This window comes from Taudactylus pleione, unplaced genomic scaffold (genome assembly GCF_031769625.1).
Source record: "Taudactylus pleione unplaced genomic scaffold, aTauple2 ptg000199l, whole genome shotgun sequence".
NCBI lineage: Eukaryota > Metazoa > Chordata > Amphibia > Anura > Myobatrachidae > Taudactylus > Taudactylus pleione.
In genome coordinates, this window is record NW_028284601.1 from 5,607,449 (window position 1) to 5,632,721 (window position 25,273).

The 25,273-nt window shown below is 45.7% G+C and overlaps 1 pseudogene; it reads right to left on the reverse strand.

Moving 5' to 3' along the window:
- Positions 1–18,093: 18,093 nt before the first annotated feature.
- On the reverse strand, positions 18,094–21,611 carry LOC148518733 (centriolar and ciliogenesis-associated protein HYLS1 pseudogene; annotated as a pseudogene).
- Positions 21,612–25,273: the final 3,662 nt, after the last annotated feature.

A 25,273-nucleotide genomic window follows, 5' to 3' on the forward strand; every position in this document is an offset into this window, starting at 1 on the left:
TGGATTGCATCGCATTCCGGATATTGGTAAATTTGGCAGCATCGCTTCCCCCATAGAAACCTATGGGGGAGGCGGCTGCCAGCCGTAATGGAGGGATCACAGCAGGTATCAGCTGTGGTCCCTCCTTCGTACATACGGGGGATACTTAGTATTTGAGTTAAACCACCGAAAACGGGTGTTTTCGGGGATTTTACCTCAAATACACTTTGATAAATGAGCCCCTAGCAGTCTAACAATAGGAGTTGAGGTCAGGGTCATTCTTCAGTGCGGAATTTTGGGGCAATGAATGGGTCTTATTTTTTTCCTGTGGGGGCAATGAATGTATTTTGTTTTTTTTCTGTGGGGCCAATGTGTGTGCTTATTTTTTTTTCCTGTGGGGGCCAATGTGTGTGCTTTGTTTTTAAGTTTGCCTTTAATATTTGGGGTTTCAAAATGTTAATAAAAGCAAGTCAGTTTCACACTTTTATTTGTACTAGTCACTCCGGAAATCCAAGGATTGATGATTTTTCAATCCTGAATTCAGGGATTACAAAAATGGGGCGGGATTGGTTTCCCTATTGGGAAGTTTCTACCTCTAAATAGTGCTGTGAATCTGTGGTCACATAGGTGATACTTTATGTATTTTGGAGTTGAGCAAATTTCAACCTAAGGACTGGGACTTCAGCACTGAACACGTGTGTAATGGGTGTTGTTTTAACCTTAACCCTTGAAATAGCACTTCATTTATATCTCCTCTTATGATAAATATGTCATAGGCTATGTACTTGACCCCAAGGTGTCCATACCTAAACACTAGGGGGTATATTTACTAAAGGTCGATTTTAATCTATATTGAACAATTTTCAATTATTTTAAATCAACCTTTAGCAAATATACCCCTAGCACTCTCACCTTTTCCACCTATGATGCCCTGCAAATGCACGGGTTTCACTTTAACTGGTGCCTCATTGTGGCCTGCTATTTGCCGCACAGGACCGCAGTGAAGACTATATCCCCCAGAATGTTGTGATGACGTCAAAGGTTTGGGCTCATGCTTAGTGCATTACAGGAGGGGAGACATCAGACATCTGAAAACGGAGTTCAGGATACAGAAACCCCACCAAATTGAGCAAGCAGGGGCTTAATATAGCCCGGGAAGACAATGGGCCTGATTCAGACCCACTCGCGAGCGGCTGCCCGCTCGCAAGTGGGTCGATGGTGTGCACTGCGCATGCATACGATGGAGGGAGCTCCGTCGTGCGCATGCGCGAGACGCGACGAGCGAAGGACTTTCCTTCGCTCGTTGTGTCTGATCAAAGGGGGCGTGCTGTCGATGTTGATTGACAGCATGCCCTTTGGTGGGCGTGCCTCCCAGACGGGGGCGTTCCCAAGGGAATGCCTACCGTCAGAAGCCGGCCCCACTGACATCACTAGTGATGTCAGTGGGAGTGATTTTGGCTCTGATAGAGCCAAAATCACTCCGGGCCTTGCGGTTGAGAAACTCAACCGCAGGCTTCAGCTCGCAGTGGCGATGGTCAAGACCATCTCGACCATCAACCTGCATGCTCGTATATGCTGTGGGTGGTGACCCACAGCTATACGAGAGTCCAGGAGGACGCTCCATAATTATGGAAGTGGGCCCTGATTCAGAGCGAGCGCTGTGGTCAGAGCGTCCGGCTCTGAATCAGGGCCAATGTGAGTATGATGTGGTGGGTGTGCTTATGAAGGAAGGAGCTGAGAAGGAGAGGAGCAAAAGACCACTGGGGAATTGAGAGGTTTATGCTGCACGGCAGAGCACCCTTTGCTGGACAAGTATGGAGATGCTCTTCCAGGAGGAGACAAAACCACTATGCAGAGCAGTTACCCTCCGTTCAGCAGTTTGGTTGTGCAGGGGAAAAATTTGTTGTGAGAAAGAACCAGGATTATAACTGTGAACCCCTGTGACCTGTGTAGGCCAGTTAACGACCAGTTTGGAAGTAGCAGTCTAGCTAAAGAATTACAAAGACCAGCAAATATCCTTACTAAAGACAGCAGAGCCTGACAAGAATCCAGCACTAAGCTGAATTCAGCTCCAGTAATAAAAGCAATAAAACAAAGTACAGTTGCTGAGACCTGTAGTGACACAGCCCAGCCTCCATGTTCAATCTAATATAAGCTGTATCCACCTCCAGGAGAGGAAGCTAACCCTCCGCTGAGCCCCTCTCTGGGTGAGAGAAAACCATTGCTTCTTGTTTGTGCATAGCATACACAAGATTCCATTTTGTGTGCGCTGCAAAACACAGTGCAAGTGCCACAACTTGTGCACACAAATACCCAAATGAAACCCGGGTCTGCCTTCCAGGAGAAACTACCTCTTTAATAGAGATGAGCGGTTCAGTTTTGGCTCAGATCTTCCCGCAAAGTTCAGATTTCAGAACAAAGCAAAACATATTTCATGGACATCTATGCCCAGGTGTGTGTGAAAGATGACATTTTGCCTCATTCTGAGATCAAACTTGTCAGGAAGATCCAAGCCATAACCGAACCGCTCATCTCTATTCTTTAATAGTAAATACTGTAGAAATGAATCTCCCTAGGTTGCATTTATAAATGTAGTGAATAAACTTCCCATCGCCTGATGAGTGTTCCCTCCTAACAGTGCAGAGTAAACCTTCAACCATAATCATAATTAAATAACGACACAGAGACTTGTGTAAGGGGAACCTAAGTAGGGTCAGCATTATTCTTTTTTTTTTTTTTTTTATTGAATATTTTGTTAGATTTTTTTTCCAAATAAAAAAAAAAGGGGTACAGAAAATAAAAAAAAAGGAAAAAAAGAGATAAGGGGGTGGGGGGGTACAGGCAATAAGTTAACACAATAAAAAGAAAAAAAATACAGATAAAACATTACATAATATTATACCAAATATAGAATATCAATCAAAGATAAAAGATAATATATACTAATAACAAAGACCACTCCACAACTGCAACAGTCAAATCAAAATAGAGAACATAACAGAACCTTGGAGTATCAATTTGTGTTTACTGGGAGGAATGGACCCCCCATATTGAACTCATGCCAACTGAACCACTTTATCATTGGTGAATTAGTAGAGGGAGAATATGGACAATTCAGCGTTTCTATCAAAAAACTAATTTAATTTAGTCTTTATCAAAGAAAGGGGGGGGTTTATCTTGCTTCCAGAGTTGAGCGATGGCTGCCCTAGTAGCAATAAGTACATGTCCGATAAAATACCTATGGTTAACTGGAACGTCTTCCTGAAATATATGTAAAAGAGCAGTGGCTGGGGACAAAGACAGCCGCAAACCAGTAACCTCCAAAATCAAGACTTCTACCTCTAGCCAGAGGGGACGTATAGCAGGGCAACTCCAGAAAATATGGAGAATCTCACCCAATTGACCACATGAACGCCAACATAAACTAGATTGGGAAGGCCAAATTTTGTGTAATCTGTCCGGGGTCAGATAAATACGATAGAATAGTTTCATATACATTTCGATATGAGAGATACATCTAGACATTTTGAATATAGAAAAAAATAATTGGGACCATACATGTGGGTCTAAACATATATTTAAGTGTTTTTCCCATTTAATAATAGCTGGTATCTTGACTGGTTCTTCTGCTGTTAGAATTAAAGAATACCAGAAAGATATACCCCCTTTGCGGGAAATTGAGAATATACGTGAACAAACATGAGAAGGGATTGTACCAGTCAACCTTACTAAATGTGGGAAAGATTGAACCCAATGTCTGATTTGGAGAAATTTGTAAAAATCTCTAGAAGGAATAGAAAACGTAGCTTGTAGTTGGGCAAAAGAAAGGAAAGTGTTATTTATAAAAAAAAATCATCAAGGGTACGGATACCTTTGGGGTGCCAAGAGGATAAATTTAAATTTGGAATTAATTGTGAGAGGCCCTGAATAGAGAGATGTAAAGATGGCAGGTTAAATTGTAGAAGGGTAGATAGACTATCCCACGCTTTTAAAGAAGCTAATGTAGCTCTAGACATATTTTTTAAGGACTTTCTAGAGTTGGGTGGGGCCCAAAGTATATCACAGAGGGGGAATTTGCCTAACATATCACTTTCCAACTTAACCCAAGGTTTAGGATTGAGAACATTTGACTAGTCACTAAGTTGATCGATCAGGCATGCTGTTTGATAAAGTGCTAAATTGGGATAAGCCAAACCCCCTGATGATCTGGACATCATCAGATATGTCTTAGCAATCCTGGCTCTCTTATTATTCCAAATATATTTATTCAGCACTGCATTAAATCTATTTAGCCATGAGAGAGGGAGTGTCCTGGGAATTGATCTAAATAAATACATAAGTTTGGGGAGAACAGTCATCTTGACGGCCGCTATTCTGCCCATCCAGGAAACCTCATGATTCATCCAATCTTTTGTGTAAATAACAAATTGGTTCAATAAGGGGCCATAATTAAATTCAAGGAGAGTGTCTTCTTTAGCTGATAAAGAGATACCAAGATAGCGGAGAGACTGTGTTTGCCAATTGTAATTATAACAAGATTTAAGAGAATACAGAAGCTGGGGTGGGCATTATTAATTTTTAAACTAAATAAACTATTTAATGTATAACTGAACTAACTAACAGAAGAAGAAAGAAAGACAAAGTATCGTGGCCCCACAATGCAAGATCTTCTAAATGGGCGAGCAGCAAGCCCATTACCACGCCCAAGGTATCCACCTCCCACCCCAATGACACGACGTGAGGCCCACCTGGTTAGGTGGTTGCCGCTGACCCCAGGAGGGTAGAATCAGCCTAAGCCATGTATTGGAAGGGAGAGCACCTCAAGCTCCAAAGACAGATGGCGACTACTACCGTTCTTTCTCGCCGCAAGAAAAGCCGACACCAAACAACTCAATGAATAAGGGAAGGAGGGAAACAGTCGACCAGAGAAATTTCTATGAAATGGCTGCCAAGCAGCAACTCTGAAATAGCACTGAAAAACCCACCCCCTGCCCAATCCAATAGGCTAACCAAACCTAACCCCACCCCCTGCCCAATCCTATAGGCTAACCAAACCTAACCCCACCCCCTGCCCAATCCTATAGGCTAACCAAACCTAACCCCACCGCACAATACTACTTCACTAACAACTAGCCCCTTCTTGTCCAGAGGCCGACACCCACAGCCTCTGGTGTTTAATTACCTCCCTGCATATGAAATGCACTCCGTTCTACTATAGACATCAACAGTGTCATGATCAGCCTGTTTCCAGACACATTAATCTGAAACCGCTGTCAGCGATTATGGCGCACATCAGCACTCACGATTAATAACACAGCTTTGCTGCCACCATTTAGGGTTAATTCATGGATCTGTCCCTTCACCAGGCAGCCCTTCAATTCTACCTACACACATTTATTAATATTCAAATGATAATGTTGCACATATATGAAGCATGTACCTTAGCAATCTTACAGGTTTATAGGTTTACTGAAAAAACTTCAGAAATCATGCTAAAATTAAGGATTTTTAATTTGAATACAATTACTGCAATGCTTAAAAGGTTACAAAAATAGTTACAAAATGATACAATTTAATATATACATGCAAATGTGTTTCAGAATAATAAGGAATAAAACCGAGTCACTAACTTACGAAGTATGAGTTATGAAAATAGTTGTGAAAGGAATTCACTTTAGAAATTAGACAGTGTATCTCAGCCTTGTGCTCTCCTCAGAAAGTGGACAATCTCTTAGAGGTCTACCTGTCATTTATCCCTGTGCAGGGCTGTCCATAACTCCCACCTTTCCAGTGAAGACGTTAATTAGGGTTTTTGTGACTCACACACATCCCTTTGTCAAATTTCTCAATCAGTGGGGATTTAGTCAAAGGGTTATTAGAAATGGACATATGGACTAGGGGGAATTTCCATAACCAATTTCATAATCTGTCAGAAAGGTTGCATCTATTTCCTGACCAGCTGCGTCAAAGGGAGATACGAAGGTCTTTTGGTATTTACAATCCAGGACACACTGACTGTTAGGGGTCATGAAATGCAGAGGGATTTCCTGTCAGATGCCTTATACTGTACATCCAACCTTTTACAACTGGCCCTAGGTCGTTATGTGCCCTTTTCAGGCCTGTGCTGGCTTCAAAGAGAGCAGAGGCTGTAAACCTCATTCTATCCATACACACCTCTGCAGCACAGAACCTTGGTCACTTAAAGGACATAGGCACACCCAAATACATGGCAGCCATTTTGGCATATTTACAGGGTAATATTACACATCGGACACACACTCACAGGTTTTGAAATATATCTTGTGGTTGCTTCTGGGCAGAACCATGACAAAAAGGTTTCTCTAACACCTGATACCAAGACAGATGCACAGCAAAAATAGATGAAATGTTATATATGGACTTTCTAACACTATGTTACAAATCGCGGTCACGACTTGTCTCCTTCGAGCAGTTTACCCAGTCAGGACGGGGTTACTTCAGTTTCTCCTGTCACTAGGTGATCGGCACGCCTCAGGAAGTGACGTGTCATCCACAGTGCAGGGTGATTGGTGCTTCCCTCTATTTGTACACACTGAACTTTTGCCACCTCGCCAACTATAGCATATCTCTGAGTTCCTTCGGCTTGGCTGCATGGTCAGTGTTCTGTTCCTCCTCATGGTGCAGATTTTGACCTTCCCGAAGTGGCTTCCATGCCACCTTCGGCTCTCCAGCTTCTTCAACGGGTTCCAAGCCGCACCTACACCACTGTGCTGCCATCGGCTCTCCTAGCCGCAGCACCGACTACTTACTCCAATACTATCGGCTCTTGCGACATCTTAGGCACATTTGCCGTACCAGCAGCTACTGTGCTGTTTCCAGCTCTCCAGCTTCTTCTATGGCTTCCAAGCCGCACCTACACCACCGTGCTGCCATCGGCTCTCTAAGCTGCAGCATTTACTTTGAACTACCTTCCAACGGCTATTGCTGCACCATCGGCACTCAAGGCCACAACATTACCATTTGACTGTCTACTAATGGCTATTGCCACACCATCAGCACATTTGTCGTATCATCGGCTCTCAAAGCCATAACATACCATTTGATTGTCTACTAACGGCTATTGCCACACCATCGGCACACTAGCACATTTGCCGCATCATCAACATCCTTTGCTGCACCATCGGCTCTTGAAGCAACAACATTACCATCTGACTTTCTGCTAATGGCTATTGCCGCACCATCGGCACATTTGCCAAATCATCAGCACATTTGCCAAGCCATCGGCTCTCAAAGCTACAGCTTAACCATTGACTATCTACTAACAGCTATTGCCGCACCATCGGCACAGTAGCCGCACCATTGGCTCCCAAAGCCGCATCTCTCCAACTGTATAAACTCCTTCTTATCACCTCAGGATTCCAGTTGACACTCCTGTAAGCTGCTACTAGCAGTAAATCCAGGCGGCCACCTAAGTACCGGTGAGTGAATTTTCTCTAAGGGAACAACGGGCGGTTGTTAGTGGTGAAAGACCTCATAGCCTGAAGTTCTAGTCCATTTATTAGGAGTGGTCACAGGTAATTATAACACGCTACCCACCATCAAAAGAATGTATTTCTTTATTTTTAATTATTTTTTTCTTGTTTTGCGCCTATATAAGATTTTATCTATTTTTGATGTGTACCTCTTAAGATAATCAAAGTTTCAGGGGCCTATTCATCATCATCATTATTATTATTATCCTTTATTTATATGGCGCCACAAGTGTTCCGCAGCGCCTTACATCACTTATTTGCATGTGAAAATTTAAATTTTCACATAGTTTTGTAAAAAAATAAGTGTATGGGCTATTCATCAAGTTCCGAGAAATAATTTTTTTTCGGAACTTGATGATGTTACTGAACACCACTTTCAGATGGCGCTCAGAGCCCGATAATTTTCACATGCTGCTGTTTACACGGCAGCCTGTGAAGAAATACCTTCCAGCCACAGCAGAGGGATCATCTGTTCAGATCTCTCCCTGCTGTGTATGTACTGTGCAGAGTCCCACATCACAGCTGTATGCAGCCCAGACTGCCTGCTGCTCCTGCTCCTGCTCAGCGGCAGAAGGCTCCTGTCCAGGCTCCAAGTGGCGACGGCAGCTGAGGGAGCGGGGGAGTGAAAGAATGCTCCCGTGCACGCCCCCCACAACGGCAGTGCCGACACCCGGCGGCAGCGGTGGGTGAGAGGGAGCTCCGATGCAAGCTCCCAGCGGCGGCAGGTAAGAGGGGGCGGATCTCCTTTCCAGGCTCTCAGCGGCGGTAGGTAAGAGGGAGCGGATCTCCCTTCCAGGATCCCAGCGGCACCAGGTAAGAGGGGGCGGATCTCCCTTCCAGGATCCCAGCGGCACCAGGTAAGAGGGGGCAAATCTCCCTTCCAGGTTCCCAGCGGCGGCAGGTAAGAGGGAGCGGATCTCCCTTCCAGGATCCCAGCGGCACCAGGTAAGAGGGAGCTGTTCTCCCTTCCAGGCTCCCGGAGACGACAGATGGCGGGGAGAGGTGAGACAGCAGCAGGGGTAGGATAGTGGATACTCGGGGAGACACAACAGCGTGGTTGGGGGGTGGCGGGGGCTCCAGCTGCTGGGAAATCCATGGGCCATGGCAGGTGTAGGGGGGAAAAGGATAACTGTTTCGAAAAGCAGACTCCACAAAAACAGCAGCTTTTTTGGAAGTGATACCTTTATTAAGGAGGAATGATGAATGCTTCGAAAACATCTTTTAAACTCGCAGCGAGTTTAAAACATAATTATCACTAGTAATAATTATGTAATGATCTAAATTAATTTCTAAATTAAAATTATATTTATTTTGTATTCTAAGAACTTTCTCTTTTTATTCTAAATCACCATGTACCAAATACTATTCATTCTTATTTCACTCCGTGGCATCTTCTCTAGGGCTATTGCATCCTTTACTCTCCCTGCAGCTCACCCCTCTGTACACATTGCAGCCTCAATAATCTACTCCCCTCTTGTGAACACACACAAGCTATTTACTTATCTTTATAAATTGACCATAGCATCCACAATCTGTCGCCATAAAATACTTTCATACAAAACCCACAACTATATTTATATCTCTCTCCTTCTACTTCTATTAGCTGATAACATATCACCAAATCCAGGCCCTACACACATGCCCTACTCACAACGGAATATAAATCCAGAAAACCTCAGACACATCGCATGCCTCCCATCACCCTCCAAAACAATGAAATGTGCCCCTGGAATGCACGCTCTGTCTGCAACAAGCTAACATCCGTCCATGACCTCTTTATTTCAAATAACCTTAATCTTCTGGCAATAACAGAAACATGGCTCACACAATCAGACACTTCCGCCCGTGCAGCACTCTCACACGGTGGCCTACACTTCACACACACCTCCAGGCCTGGTAATAGTAAAGGAGGTGGAGTAGGAATACTACTGTCCCAATCTTTTACATACACAGTTATTCCACAGGTACCGTCCCTTACATTTACATCATTTGAAGTACATTCTTTTAGGACATTCACCCCTTTCTCTCTGCGCATTGCTGCTAGCTATCACCCATCTGGACCACCCAATAAATTTCTGGAACATTTTTCTGCCTGGCTCCCTCACTTCCTATCTTCTGACATCTCCACAACATCATGGGTGATTTCAATATCCCCATTGACAGTCCATAATCCCCTCATGCCTCCAAACTTCTCTCTTTAGCATCCTCTACTGGCCTCTCCCAATGGACTGACTCCTATGCTCATCAAGATGGCCACTGCCTTGATATTGTATTTACCAGACTATGCTCAGTTTCTGATTTCACTAATTCTCCTTTCCCTCTCAGATCATAACCTACAAAAACTCTCACATAAAATAGAACATCAGTGGCAAATCTCGTACTCTGAGTGACTTGCTCACATATAAGACTATCTACCACTCTTATTGTAATGCACTGGATAATGCCAAACAAACATACTGTATTTCCAATCTATCATCTCTGCCCAAGCCTCTAACCCCAAGCGACTTTTTAATACATTTAAATCACTTCTTACATCTCCGTCACCCAACCCACCTGCTACTATCAGTGCACAAGATCTTGCTTCCTATTTCAAGAACAAGATTGATAATATCCTAAATGAAATGGTATGCACTTCCTCAGCCAGGGACTTGTTCAATTCCCTACCTGAACTCAGTGGCACATTCTCATAATTTGACTCCACTAATGAAGATGAACTATCTACACTCTTCTCATCCTCCTAAACTACTACCTCTCCTTTTGATCCTATACCTTCACAAATCAGTAAAAACCTGTCTCCTATGCTCACCCCACACTTAACTAAATTCTATAATCTCTCTTTCTCTACTTGTATCTTTCCATTACTGTTCAAGCATGCAGTTATCACTCCCATTTTGAAAAAAAAAATTCTGACCCTAACTCTCTCTCAAATTACAGTCCTATCTCCCAGCTCCCTTGCCCCTCCAATCTACTTTAGAGACTTGCCTACACTTGCCTCACGCACTTTCTTAACACCCACAACTTATTGGACCCACTTCAGTCAGGATTTCGGCCCTAACAGGCCACTGAGACAGCACTGACTAAGGTAGTAAACGATGTGGTCACTGCCAAGGCTAAAGGCCATTATTCACTTCTAATTCTTCTAGATTCTTCTGCTGCCTTTGACACTGTTGACCACTCTCTTCTCATACAAACACTACAATCCCTAGGTCTTCAAGACACAGCCCTTTCTTGGTTCTCATCCTACCTATCTAATCGCTCTTTCACTGTTCGCTTTTCTGATTCTACCTCCACCGCTACCTCTATCAGTTGGAATACCACAAGACTCAGTCTTCGGCCCTCTGCTTTTCTCAACCTATGCCACCTCTCTTGGCAAACTAATCAGCTCTTTAGGTTTTCAGTATCATCTGTACGTGGACGATACTCAAATTTATCTATCCTCCCCAGATTTATCACCATCTGTGCTGGTCCATGTCACTGAATGTCTCTCTGCCATTTCATCTTGGATGTTATCTCGCCACCTCAAACTTAATATATCCACAACAGAATTAATTATATATCCACCGGTCAATAGTAGTTACCAACCTGATATCTCTATTACTGTTGACAACTCGACAATCAACCCCATCACTTAAGCTCACTGCCTAGGTGTCATCCTTGACCCTGAACTGTCTTTTGTTCCCCACATTCAATCTGTCTCTCAATCCTGTTACATACATCTAAAAAACAGCCAAAATTCAACCATATCTTACACAAGACACTGCAAAAACTCTAAGGGCTCTATTTATTATCATTATTTTTACTAAAATAAAGTTAAAAAGGGTGTTTTCACACCCTTTTCACATTATTTTAGTTTCATTTAAAGTTACTACAGGGCAATTGGAGTAGAATTCGTAAAATTCTACTCCAACCCCTAAGTATCACTTATTTTTAGTAATCAGATCGCATTTCCCATAATTGTAATGGGAAATGCGATCTGTGTGCAAATTACTAAAGATAAATTGTGAAAAAATACCTAGGGAGGCCCTGTGATAATAACGCCACCTGGAGGTGGCATTATCCAGGGTCTCCCCCGGTTACCGGACTCCTGCTCCACTCTAGGGCAGAGCAGAGCCCGGAGCCAGCCCCAGTGATCAGCTGTGTGGTCTAAACAGACCAAACGCTGATACACTGCAAAAAAAATTAAAAAATAGTAAAAAAAAATTAACTTACCTGAGTCCAGGGACCGGAGTTCGGGGCTCCGGTGATGTCCTCCCTCCGGTCAGCTGGTCTTCCATCCCACATACATCCTGGCTTGCCTCCACCGACGTTCCCCATCCCAACCAGTGACCGCTGGTGCAGCCCTCCCACATCGCCTGCACGCCCGCTTATCCACACCGTTCACACCATCAGTGTTCGGCTCCACCTCGCACCAGCCTCCCCCAGCGTGCCCTACCAAGTGTCCTGGGCAGACCACCCCCCGGCCCAGGGGTGGACCCAGACCACACGCCTGCATCCAGTCTCCCAGCAGTTCCCCCGCCTGCGCCAGAGGCTCCGCATACACCTGTGTCATCAGGACCAGCCACAGGGGACCCAGTAGTCTACCAATTCCACTAGCTGCACACGCTGGTCGCTTACCACCTCAGGTCCGGTGACCACAAACCAACAACAGAGCCTTGCACCTGCAGATCTACCGGCATTATATTGACTTTGCTCACTGACATTCTGCAGCTACCACCTTTCCTTCAACGGCTGCAATGTCGACATCCCCCTCTCACCCCAAAATCTACCGGTAGGTAAGTAACACTGAGACTCTCACCTACATGCGGGACGCCGCCCAGGTGTTCCGACCCACTCTCTGCATCCCCCCACCTCCCGAGACATCCTAGACTATCGACCATAGGTCCAGCAGGAGTGACGTGCTGGTCACTGAACCACACAGCAGGGAGCACCCTAAAAGGGTCCACCTACCTCCCCAGTCTCATCCCCATCCACCGTCATGCCTCCCCCACTTGACCGGGACCTCATTGGAGCAGCACTGTGACTACTCCAATAAAAGACTTGGCCCCCACATCTGTATCTGGCTGGTTTCATTTTCACTTTCAAGCTCATTGTTCATTTTCACTCACATTCCCATCGTTCCATCCTCATTCCCATTCCCATTGCACCATTATTACCGCAGCACCATCCCCATCCACACTGCTCAGCAGTGCAACACTAGCACCTACCCAGTCACCCCACACCATACCCACCCACTTTAACACAACAGTTTTCACTACCACACCCAGGTAGAGTGCACCTTACCCCCTTTATTCCCATGCTAAGTTAGTGCAGGAACGGTACTCCTGCATAAAGGTGCAGCACTCCATACCACAACACACCACCCCCTGATCAACAAGAGCGCAGTTCTACCCCCCATTTTCACATGGTCTCCCATACTGCACTGCGACCCAGTCATCAGGTGACCGGGTCCCAGTGCAGTATGGGATGTCAGCTGACCGAAGCCATGGAGGACATCACCGGAGCCCGGATCATGCAGGCAAATGCAATTAAGGGAGGGGGTCCTCAATCGCAGGAGCGGGGCTTAGCGCCACGGGGCAGGCTTAGCACCGGGAGGTAGCAGCGGCGGCCGGTCGGCGCATGCACGGGCCCTTGTCATGGTATTTTTTGCGAAAATACCATGATAAGGCTGCGGAGGGGATTCGCAGGGACAGAGCTTTATCGCAAGCTCTGTCCCTGCAAGGGATTTTTAGTAAATCCCTGTAATATTACCTGAATTCACAATGCGAATTCAGTTGGTAATATCACACAACAATCTGCATTCCCAATGCGGATTGTAGTAAATAGAGCCCCTAATACATGCACTCATTATTTCACGCATTGACTATTGCAATAGTCTCCTTATTGGTCTTCCCAAAAACAGGGTCCCCACTACAATCCATTTTTAATGCAGCTGCGAGGCTGACCTTTCTCACCAAATGTTCAGTGTCTGCTGATCCACTCTGTCAGTCCCTGCATTGGCTGAAAGTCTTTTTCCATATTCAATTTAAAATACTTACACTCACACATAAAGTTATTAATCAAACCACACCAACATACACTACTGTTCAAAAGTTTGTGGTCAGCCAGACAATTTCATGTTTTACATGAAAACTGACTTTTATTTATCAAATGAGTTGCAACATGAATAGAACATATAGTCAAGACATTGGCAAGGTTAGAAATAATGATTTTTATTTGAAACAATAATTTTGTCTTGGCATTCTAGCTGCTAATTTGTTGAGGTAATCTGAAAAAATTTCACCCCACACTTCCTGAAGTACCTCCCACAAGTTGGATTGGCTTAATGGGCACTTCTTGCATACCATACGGTCAAGCTGCTTCCAGAACAGCTCGAGATCTGGTGACTGCGCTGGCCATTCCATTACAGACAGAATACCAGCTGCCTGCTTCTTCCCTAAATAGTTCTTTGGAGGTGTGCTTTGGGTCATTGTCCTGTTGGAGGAGGAAATTGGCTCCAATCAAGCTCTATCCACAGGGTATGGCATGGCATTGCAAAATGGAGTGATAGCCTTCATTATTCAAAATCCCTTTTACCTTGTACAAATCTCCCACTTTACCAGCACCAAAGCAGCCCCAGACCATCACATTACCTCCACTATGCTTGACAGATGGCATCAGGCACTCTTCCAGAATCTTTTCACTTGTTCTGCATCTCACAAATGTCCTTCTGTGTGATCCAAACACCTCAAACTTCAATTGGTCTGTCCATAACACTTTTTTCCAATCTTCCTCTGTCCAATGTCTGTATTCTTTTGCCCATATTAATATTTTTGTTTTATTGGCCAGTCTCAGATATGGCTTTTTCTTGGCCACTCTGCCTAGAAGGCCAGCATCCCGGAGTCGCCTCTTCACTGTAGACGTTGACACTGGCGTTTTGCGGGTACCATTTAATGAAGCTGCCAGTTGAGGACTTGTGAGGCATCTATTTCTCAAACTACAGACTCTAATGTACTTGTCTTCTTGCAGAGTTGTGCACCGGGGCCTCCCACTTCTCTTTCTACTCTGGTTAGAGCCTGTTTGTGCTGTTCTCTATAGAGAATAGCACACACCATTGTAGGAAATGTTCAGTTTCTTGGCAATTTCTCGCATGGAATAGCCTTCATTTCTAAGAACAAGAATAGACTGTCGAGTTTCACATGAAAGTACTCTTTTTCTGGCCATTTGTAGAGTATAATCGAACCCACAAATGTGAAGCTCCAGATACTCAACTAGTTAAAAAAGGAAGGCCAGTTTTATAGCTTCACTAAAGAGCAAACCCGTTTTCAGCTGTGCTAACATAATTGCACAAGGGTTTTCAAGGTTTTTCTAATCATCCAGTAGTGTCTAACGCACTTAGCAAACACAATGTACCATTAGAACACTGGAGTGATGGTTGCTGGAAATGGACCTCTATACACCTATGTAGATATTTCTTTAAAAAACAGACGTTTGCAGCTAGTATAGTCATTTACCACAATAACAATGTATATAGTGTATTTTTGATTAATTTAATGTTATCTTCATTGAAAAAAACAGTGCTTTTTTTTCAAAAATAAGGAAATTTCTAAGTGACCCCAAACTTTTGAACGGTAGTGTACATCTCTTCACTTATCTCAAAATATCTTCCAACCCGACATCTCCACTCTGCACAAAATCTGTGTCTCTCATCCCCGCGCATTACTTGTTCCATGCACGGTTACAGGACTTTTTTCGGGCTGCACCCACCCTGTGGAATGCCCTCCCATTCACAATAAGACTTTCCACTACTTTCCAAACATTCAAGCGTTCTCTGAAAACTCACCTCTTCAGACAAGCTTATCAGATTCCAGGACCGACCACATAACCTTTTATAGCTCCTTATCTAACTCTCTTCTTATAGTAAACACCTATCACATCTTCTCTATGTACGTCTTTTACGTATGTCTTTTATGTATGTATGTATGTATGTATGTATGTCTTTTACAACCCAATAAAATGTTAATGTTGATTCAAAGTGTAAAGCGCAACGGAATTTGCTGCATTATATAAGAAACTGTTAATAAATAATAATGATGAATAGGCCCCTCAGTCAGTTAAGTGAGGAACATAGGGCCTAATACAGAGGTGTATGTAAACCTGATGTTTACTTATATCTCCAATGTTTTTAGATCTGTGTATGCAAAGAAGCCGCACTGCGCATGTGCAGATCGGGGGCTGCGATGTTGCTCACAGTGCTCCAAATCTTTCCCTCTCTGCTGTAGTGTGACAGGGGAATGTAACAAGAGTGCTGCTGACGAGAAAAATCAGGACAAGAGATACTCCTTCCAGACACCCATCAGAAAGTAACATCGGGGTCCGTGATGTTATCCTGTTATACCAGGATATTGTAAAACCAATACATTTATTTATTACCAGTTATTTATATAGCACACACATATTCCACAGAGAGTATTTGGCCATTCACATCAGTCCCTGTCCCAGTGGAGCTTACACTCTATATTCTCACATGCTCTCACACACACAAGGGGGTTAATTTTTGTTGGGAGCCAATTAGCCTACCAGTATATTATTGGAGTATGGGAGGAAACCAGAGTACCCGGAGGAAACCCACACAAACACAGGGAGAATATACAAACTCCACACAGTTAGGGCCACGGTGGGAATGCCGTGGTGGATATCGAACCCATGACCTCGGTGCTGTGAGGCAGTAATGCTGACCATTACACTGTCTGTGCAAACCCCCTCCACTACCTGGTTTATACTATAGACTATCTAAAGTGTTAATTATTAATACTATATTACATGCACTATTGAGTGTATAATGAGACCAATATTTAAATATATTTCAAGGGCCGGTGCTAGGATCTTCAGCCACTCCCCAAGACTCCGGGACATGCTCCATTGCTCAAAGACTTGAATTGTGGCCACATCCAGAAAAAAAAAACATTCAGCTCAGGCTGAATGGCATCTAAAGGCTTGCTGTGATCACTGGCCCTGTATATGCCTGAAGTATTACATACACTGCAGTTTGTATGAGGCAGACCATAGCTTTGGCTAACAGGTTTGGCCAGGTATAACAGGGGTTCACAGATGAAGGTTTGGATGGAGGCCTGAGAACCACCATTTGTCCATCACTGCTTTAACGGCATCATAAAGGGAAAATAGCATGAAATATTACAGTTTTGCACTATCATTGCTATATATATAGCTGCTGCTAGGGTCTCAAAGTGTCCAAACTCTGTCACTATTTATAGAAGAAATACAGTAGAGGAGGATCCATAGACATACAGGGGGACCCAGGGCTGTAACTAGGGCTGTTCCAACGGTGGCGCTGCACAGAGCACAGCCTGCACAGGGCCTTCTAGGTGGCACTGTCGCTGCCGCAGGGTCCCTGCACCCTACAGCCAGAATCACTGCTGTGGTGCCGCCCAGAGCTTCCTCTGGATGTTCCAGACATGGACACAGCAGCTTATACAGTCCCCAGGAGCATCCTGAGGATGCTCCAGGCACTGCTGCTTTTTCAGGTGCACATAGACACATGCATACAGGCAGGCAGGGTCATACAGACACATATACATACATAGACACATACAGGCAGGGTCACACATGCATACATACATACAGACATGGAGGGTCACACATAGACACAACCAGACAGACTGAGGTATCTCTCACTATTGATGTGGAGACAGCAGCTGCTTCTTCCATGCTGCCAGGACATGCCACTGTAGTCCCGCCCACTGCTGGGGCCAGAGGAGCATGTGCTGAGCTCCATCAATCAGAGCTCAGCACATGGTCCTCTGACCCTGGAGTCCCACCATAGAGCAACAGGAAGCACAGACTGGAGTTGCTGCTCTTAATCTCCGACCACCACCCGCCCCTTCCCTAATGTGGTTCTCCCAGAATCTGAGAACCGCATGGCCCCAAAATATCTTATAAAAAAATCTTATGCAAAAATGCCCAGGGGCGGGAGGGCCCGATCCTGTACGGCACCCTAGGGTGCTGCTGCACACAGTTTGGCATATGCTGGATTAGACTTTTTCTGTCTCAGCAGTCTCTAATGGGGCCCATACATCTAGACTTTATTGGGGCAGTTCCCCCTTCTGCCTATGCCGGGGGATCAGAGAAATCCAACAAGTTGGACAATTTCGATTCCCATATTCCAATTCAGCGAGTCGGGGATTTTTAACATTTTGAATTTCCCTCATTCTCAGACCGATCGCTGATCATTGATCATCATATTTGATTGGCGGATCGGTGTCGGCAGAATGGATATACAGTATAGCCCTTATAATCTATCAATGAACTGACGCCTGTATGTAAATCTAGGTAATTTTTTTAATTGCTAATATTTATATTAAGAATCATATACTCCTGAGTCTCAGTGAATATTACAACATAACATTAATAAACAAAATAGTATCCATTAAAGCAGATACACGAAGCAATTAAATATTTGCCTCCTCTTAGTTGTTCTTAAAATAAGAAAGATGCATTTTGATGACTTGTTTTAAAAAAGAGACGTATGGGGTGCAGAAAAAAGAAAAATTCGAGAAAGGGTACAAAACAAGGGAAAAAAAAAGTTGCTAATATTTTTATTAAAATGCTACACCAGATCATGCACACATCTGTAACAGTAGCGCGCACAGGGCATGTTCCCATTCGCTAGGTCTTGCCTGACAGCCCAACGTAACCCATACCGCTTCTTCTCTGTAGGGGTCACATAGGAATTTGGTGTCGGGGGGGGTTGTAGTACAGGTTGGAAAGGTGCAGACATCATCTTCTCTCGGATTTCATCGCGTACCTCCCTTTTACCCTGCTCAAGAGCTCCCTGTAAGTTATTCCAGCTTTGCTTATATGCTTGATATCTGCCCACTGGGTCTGATGGCTGTCTGTACTGGTTAAGTAGGGAATCTCTTTCAGGGCAGATAAAGGATTTGTTGCAATTTTTTGAGTGGCCACCAGCTGCCTCTGGGCACAGTTCTCGAGGAGAGACCATCCTGTCTTTGTCTCCAGTTTTCATTTGTCTAGATGGGAAGGACTCGTCATACACTTGGACCTGCCCATCACCTTTCCTGCGCAGCACTTTGCGTGTTAGTGCAGGGGCCCTTAGTTTCCCCAGGTTGTGACCCCGAACACTGACTGTGTGAGTACTGTAGGAGTCTTGGTCATCTCGCCGCCTTAGAGCCTGGGATGCACAGTGACACGTCTGACTAGATGTTAAGGCGCAAGTTGGCAATGGCGAGAACATGTTCCAAGATGGACTGACCTCCAAAAGTGGTGTGGTTGGATTGCTCTCCTTTTCATCCTCAGCTCTGTCTTGTGAAGATCCCGGGGATAAATTTGATAGCCTGGGAACAGAGGGAGACCTCTCATTGTGCTGGTCTACCTCCAAGACAGACAGACAGGAGTACATTTCACTGCAGAAATGTGAATGCACCGATGCTAACAGAAGCTCAGGAGATCGGTGTCCATACTGCAGTGTTGCCGACTCTGAAACAGAAAAGAAGCAACTGTGCATTAGGAATCATAGCCCAACCCATTACCAGGAAGCCTAAAACCAAGCCTGACCTATGATTTGAAGGGGGAGAGGGAATAGCATGGCATTTTAGGCTGCTCTTCTTGGTAATGAAAATCACAAATAGTCAAAAATAGAAAATATAATTCAGTGTTATTTGCAATATTAATGCAACATTTGACCAGGGCGTAATGTGGGGGGGTCGAGCAGGGCACGTGCCCTGGGCGTCGTCGGACCCGACGGTGCTGCCGGCTACCGATTGCAGTCCAGGGCACGTGCGGTCCGTGGCACTACAGATTAAAACAAACACGCCGGCGGCGGTGTGTTTGTTTTACCACTGCAGCCAATAAGAGTCAGACAGACTCTTATTGGCGCCTGCACCCAGGGCCAGAGCCGGGCTGGAGCTCACTCATGAACTCTGCCTTCTGGCTCCTGCACTGGGTGAAGGGAGAGACGTCATGACGTCCATCCCACAGTGCCAAATGGAACGGGAGCAGCGGACAGCGGCTGCGGGCACAAGAGCGTAGATTCTGGTAAGTAAATTATGTGTTGTGCCGGGGGCACTGTATATTGGGCACTACTGGGGGCACTGTATATTGGGCACTACTGGGGGCACTATATATTGGGCACTACTGTAGGCACTATATAAGGGGCACTATATATTGGGCACTACTGGGCTCACTATATAAGGGGCACTTTATATTGGGCACTACTGGGGGCACTATATATTGGGCACTACTGGTGCACTGCATAAGGGGTACTACTGGGGGCAATGCATAAGAGGCACTACTTGGGGCACTGTATTTTGGGGTACTAATGAGGGCACTATATTTTGGGCACTACTGGGGGCACTGTATATTGGCACTATTTATTTATTGCCAGTTATTTATATAACGCACACATATTCCGCAACGCTTTACAGAGAATATTTGGCCATGCACATCAGTCCCTGCCCCAATGGAGCTTACAATCTATATTCCCTACCACATGTACACACACATACACACTGGGGTTAATTTTTGTTGGGAGCCAATTAACCTAGCAGTATATTTTTGGAGTGTGGGAGGAAGCCGGAGTACCCGGAGGAAACCCACGCAAGCACAGGGAGAATATACAAACTCTGCACAGGTAGGGCCGTGCCACTTAGCAATGCCACTACTGGTGGCACTGCTAAGGGGTACTGGGGGCACTATATATTGGGCACTACTAGGGCACTGCATAAGGGGTATACTGGGGCACTATATATTGGGCACTGCATAAGGGGCACTGTATACTAGGACACTACTGGGGGCACTGTATAAGGGGCACTATATATTGGGCACTAATGGGGGACTGCATAAGGGGTACTACTGGGGGCACTATATATTGGGCACTACTGATGCACTGCATAAGAGGTACTGTATATTGGGCACTACTGAGCGCACTATATATTGTGGCATATTGGGGGCACTCTATAAGGGGTACTACTGGATCCACTGTATAAGGGGCACTATACATTGGGCACTACATTGCATAAGAGGCACTTCTACTGGGGCACTGCATAAGTGCCACTACTACTGGGGCACTGCATAAGGGGCACTACTACTGTGGGCACTGTATGAGGGGCACTACTACTGGGGGCATTAAGATGCATATGTAATGGAAAGGAATGTTCCCAGAGTGACGAGAAACGGTGGTGTGTCATGTTGACATGCCCCCCATCTCTCAGTGGCCCCCTTGTGGCATGTGGTAATGCCCAATTTTTCAACGTGCGCACATGGGAGGCGTAGATGCTCCATTTTTCATCTTGCCCTGGGCTCCAAATACCCTAGTTACGCCACTGCCTTTGACTATATAAAACATTTCACTTTATAATTTCAAATAAAGATAAAATACCCAGTTGTCACAAACCGCTGCTGCGGCTTGCATCCTGCTCATGTTCTGGTTGTCTCTAGTCAACCAGGATATCGCTCCTTCCGACCGCAGGCTCCAACAGTTCTGCTGAATGCTGGGCAACAAGGATACCAGAACAGGACGGTGCCTGCGGTTGCGACCGGGACATCGGATAGTCGCAGGAATTTCTGGGACTCACTATCATTGATTGGAGCTTCTGCTTGAACATGCAGCATCACATCTGCTTTCAATCCTTAGAAATCCCGCCTTTTCAACCTGCATTGATTAGTGGATCGCCTTGTTATAAGGCAGTCAGGCTAGCTACTCCTTGCCGGTTATAGCTTATGCCTAGGGTGTAAGACCCTGGTCCTTGCTCGTGATTGTGAGGAATCTCTGCCAGCCAGAACTTCTGCCGTGATCCTGTGAACCTTGTCCTGTGTTCCAACTTTAGCCTTCACTACAGTCACACCTGCTGCACAGTTATTCTGGAAACATTGTCATCAGCCTATGGCCTTGCCGCTTATTACACCCAAGTGCAGCGACTTCAGCCTGCGGCCTTGCCGATCATACCACCTCAGTATTGCAACATCTACCCGCAGCCTTGCTGCTCATACCACCTCAGGGCTGCGACATCTACCCTCGTCCTTGCCACTTATTCCACCCAGGTGCAACAACATTACCTTTCGGCCTAGCCGGTCATTTCACCAAAGAGCCGTACCATCAGCCCGCAACATAGTCGCTCAGTTTGCCACAGTTCAGTGACTTCTATCCGCGGACCTGCCCCTCTGACCACCTCAGCGTAGCAGTCAGCCAGCTACCCGGCCACTTTTCTCTGCACCCAACTAGTGACTCAGTCACTCCTGTTGTTATTGTAGTTCACTACATCTGTCTGTAGTCAGATCCCTAGCCGCACACATCTCCAGCAATACCTGAACTACTGTATAAGCCTCTACTGTTCTTAGCATAAGTCCAGACGGCAACCTAAGTACCGGTGAGCGTGCTCAACTCTGAAGGAACGACCGGGGGCTGTTATTGACATGAAGACCTCACCGGTGTGACTCTAGAGGGCTTACACAAAATAGTTCAGGTTATCATAACATTGGTGTAACAAAAACAAAGTACCTCTGAAAAGGGGGCAACCAACTCAGACTAGCAGCCTGGGTTAAAGATGACCATGGCCGAGCACACAGGCTGTGTGGGGTGATTGCCCGCCACCCACACAACCCTTAGGTAGCCCCAACTTCTCCCTACAGTGTCTCCACCCTGCACCTCAGCCGGCTCGCAGGGAAGAAGCAGCCTTTTTTTTTTTTAAATCGATATGAAAGCGCTGTATTCAAATAGAGCACTTTCACACTGACGATCTCAGATGCAAAACAAGCAGGGCCGGCTCGAGGCATGTTCAACCAGTGCAGTCGAACGGGGCACCCCCAATAGAGGGCGCACCCCTCCCATCCATTTGCTATTTCAGTGGGACAGTCCCGTTTTTCAGGCACTGACCCGCTGTTCCAGTGTCCCGCGGGCGGTCGGGAGGCAGGGCACCTCCACCGCCGCGCCTGTGCTATAACTATTATATTACTAGCAATATGGACACCGCATCCCCACCCCCTCCTCTCTGTACTTACCCTGTTACCGGTGCAACAGCCCTACTTTCCCCGCCTGGTGGTCTGATCACTCTCAATTATTATATAGTCTAATAACATGGACCCTGCATGTGCCAGACTCCACCCCCATCCTGTCCTGCCGCCCTGTACTACTTACCTGTGCTGGTGCAGGGTTCTCCTCTATTGGTTTGTCTCCTCTGTTGCAGCCACGAGGACCCTTGGCGGCGAGTAGGAAGGAGGGGAGGGGGGGCGCATGTCTGTCCCAAGACATGCCATTTTTTATTCTTAGATAGTAGGGGGTACAATGTTGAAATCTAGTTATTTCCTTTAGTGTGTGAGAACACTGGGTGAACGGAACGATTACTTTCGGCTCAGTTGCTATGTAGGCCATTAGGTAGCCGTATAGTATAACAAAGCATTTCTGATAAATGTCTCCATATTACCGCTAGCTCTGCAGATTGGTGCTAATAAAAATAGGGGGAGATGTACCAAGCCTTGGAAAGAGATAAAGTGGAGAGAGATAAAGTACCAATCAATCAGCTTCTGTCTGTCATTTTACAGACTCTGGGCCTGATTCAGATGATGAACGCACATTTCCGATGTTTTCGAGTCTGCGTGTTTGCAGAACAGGTCCTGCAATCTTGCTCGCAGAGCCCCCCAAGCCATAGCATGATTGACATGCTGCGGCGTTTGGGGGCGTGGCTGGTCACCGTGTCTCACCCCGTTTTCCGGGAGGGATGAGGCCATGGTCTGCGTCAGCGGCCTCTTATGTGACCAGCATCCGGTCAGGCTGCGGGAAGCTTCAGCTCCCGCAACCTGACCAAAGGAGCAACCATGGTGACCATCGGTCGTGATGGTGATCCCAGCCTGCGACGTCGCAGTGCTGGGATCGCAAACGCAGCAAGGACAGCTCCTTCTGTTTTTGCATCTGAGATGGACGGATTTGCACAGCCGCCTGTGTGCGGCTCTGCAAATCCGTCCATCGCTGGATCAGGCCCTGTGCTTGAAAAATGACAGTTAGGAGCTGATTAGTTGGTACTTTATCTCGCACCACTTTATCTCTCTCCAAGGCTTGATAAATCTCCCCCATAGTGACCAAAAAACACCTTTTCTAAGTAACAGCCAGATTACAGTTACTAACAGTTGTACTGACCTCTGAGCCAGTGGCATAAGTTCATCCCAGATGCCCGGAGGCAAGTTATCATTTAGTGCCCCACTATCCCCTATATTTACAGCCCTAAATGGGGTGAATATATTTTGGGTGATGGAGGGGGTGCCCCTTCAGTGCTGGCGCCCGGCGGCAGGCGCCTCCATTGTCTCCCATACTTCTGCCCCTGCTCTGAGCCCTCCCTCCAGTGTCAGTGATGTCCTTACCTGAGAGGTCCAACTTCTACTGAGCATGCCAGAGACAGACTTTAGTAGGATTATATATGAGATCCTCAGTGCAGGGGCGGGACTACTGGCAGTACAGCCGGTGCCCAGCACGGAGGCCCGTGGTGATGAAGAGGCCTGCCAGGGCCGGCCCAACAGATACTATGGCTACGCAGCTGTAGGACGCTGAGCAGATAAGAGTGTTTTACGCAGCTGTCAGCCAGATGAGGCGAGGCAGAGAATTTAGCCAGGCAGCCTCCACAGAACCACTGACTGCAGACTAGCCATAGCCAATCACGAGGTGATGCTGTGTAACGAACAGGGCTGAGGAGTCAGACCATTGGCTGGCTGTGATGGGCGAAGAGGCAAGAGCAGAACAGTGATTGGTTCACTGGGGCAGTGGCTAAGTTGTCGGAAAGGAACGTATGTGGATTCTGGGTGATGTGTCTGCTGAAGAGGGAGATAAGGGAGTGTGATGTTAACAGGGGATAGGTAAGTGGAAGAGCTGCTACCTTTATCATCTGTCCTCCAGCTGTACTACAAGTTTCAGCATGACTGACTGGCATGCAGGGATTCCTAAGGGTAAATTTACTAAAGTGAGAGTTTTTAGAAGTGAGTTTTAAAAGTGATGTTGTCCATAGCAACCAGATTCTAGCTATTACCTTCTAGAAGGTGCTAGTTAAATATTAAGTAGAATCTAATTGGTTGCTATGGGCAACATCACTTTTAATACTCACTTCTAAAAACTCTCACTTTAGTAAATTTACCCCTTAGTCTCACAAAACACAGCTGTAGAGTAGAGTCATAAGCTGTCTAATAATAAGAATGATCATAGCTCCAGTGTAAGGTAGTGAATGACCCGGTTCCTGGCGCTCTCCGCAGATTTAGACTTCTTTGGTATTATCAGGATAGCTTCTATTAGTTATTGTACTTTTTTCATCCATGTCAGGAGATGAGCTGAACAACCAGCAACAAAATAATGAATAACGTATTCTACAATCCATTTTATTCTCTACATGTAAACTTCAAATATCTATCAGTGGGGGTGAAGCATATTTTTGCACCTGAGCCCATAACTCACTAATCCCACCACTGCCTCAGTGGTCACCATGGCCAGTTTGTACAGCTGGGTTCATTATACAATCATGTGTGAGAGACAAACACATTTCTTATACCCATAGGCCTGTGTGCTCACCAGTGCAGAGTTTCACACGTAGAACAATAAATCAGAATAATATAGGGAACAATACACATCACAAGGCACAAAACGTATGTTAGTATATACTAGGCACGCCTGGCTCAAAGGCAAAGCAATGGTCATAGGCCCGTATTCAATTAGAGCGGACCCACGATACTTTTTCGCCTCCCCGGAGTTTCTGCCTACTTCGCCTGTTTTGCAGGCGGAAAAGTATCGCCCACGTATC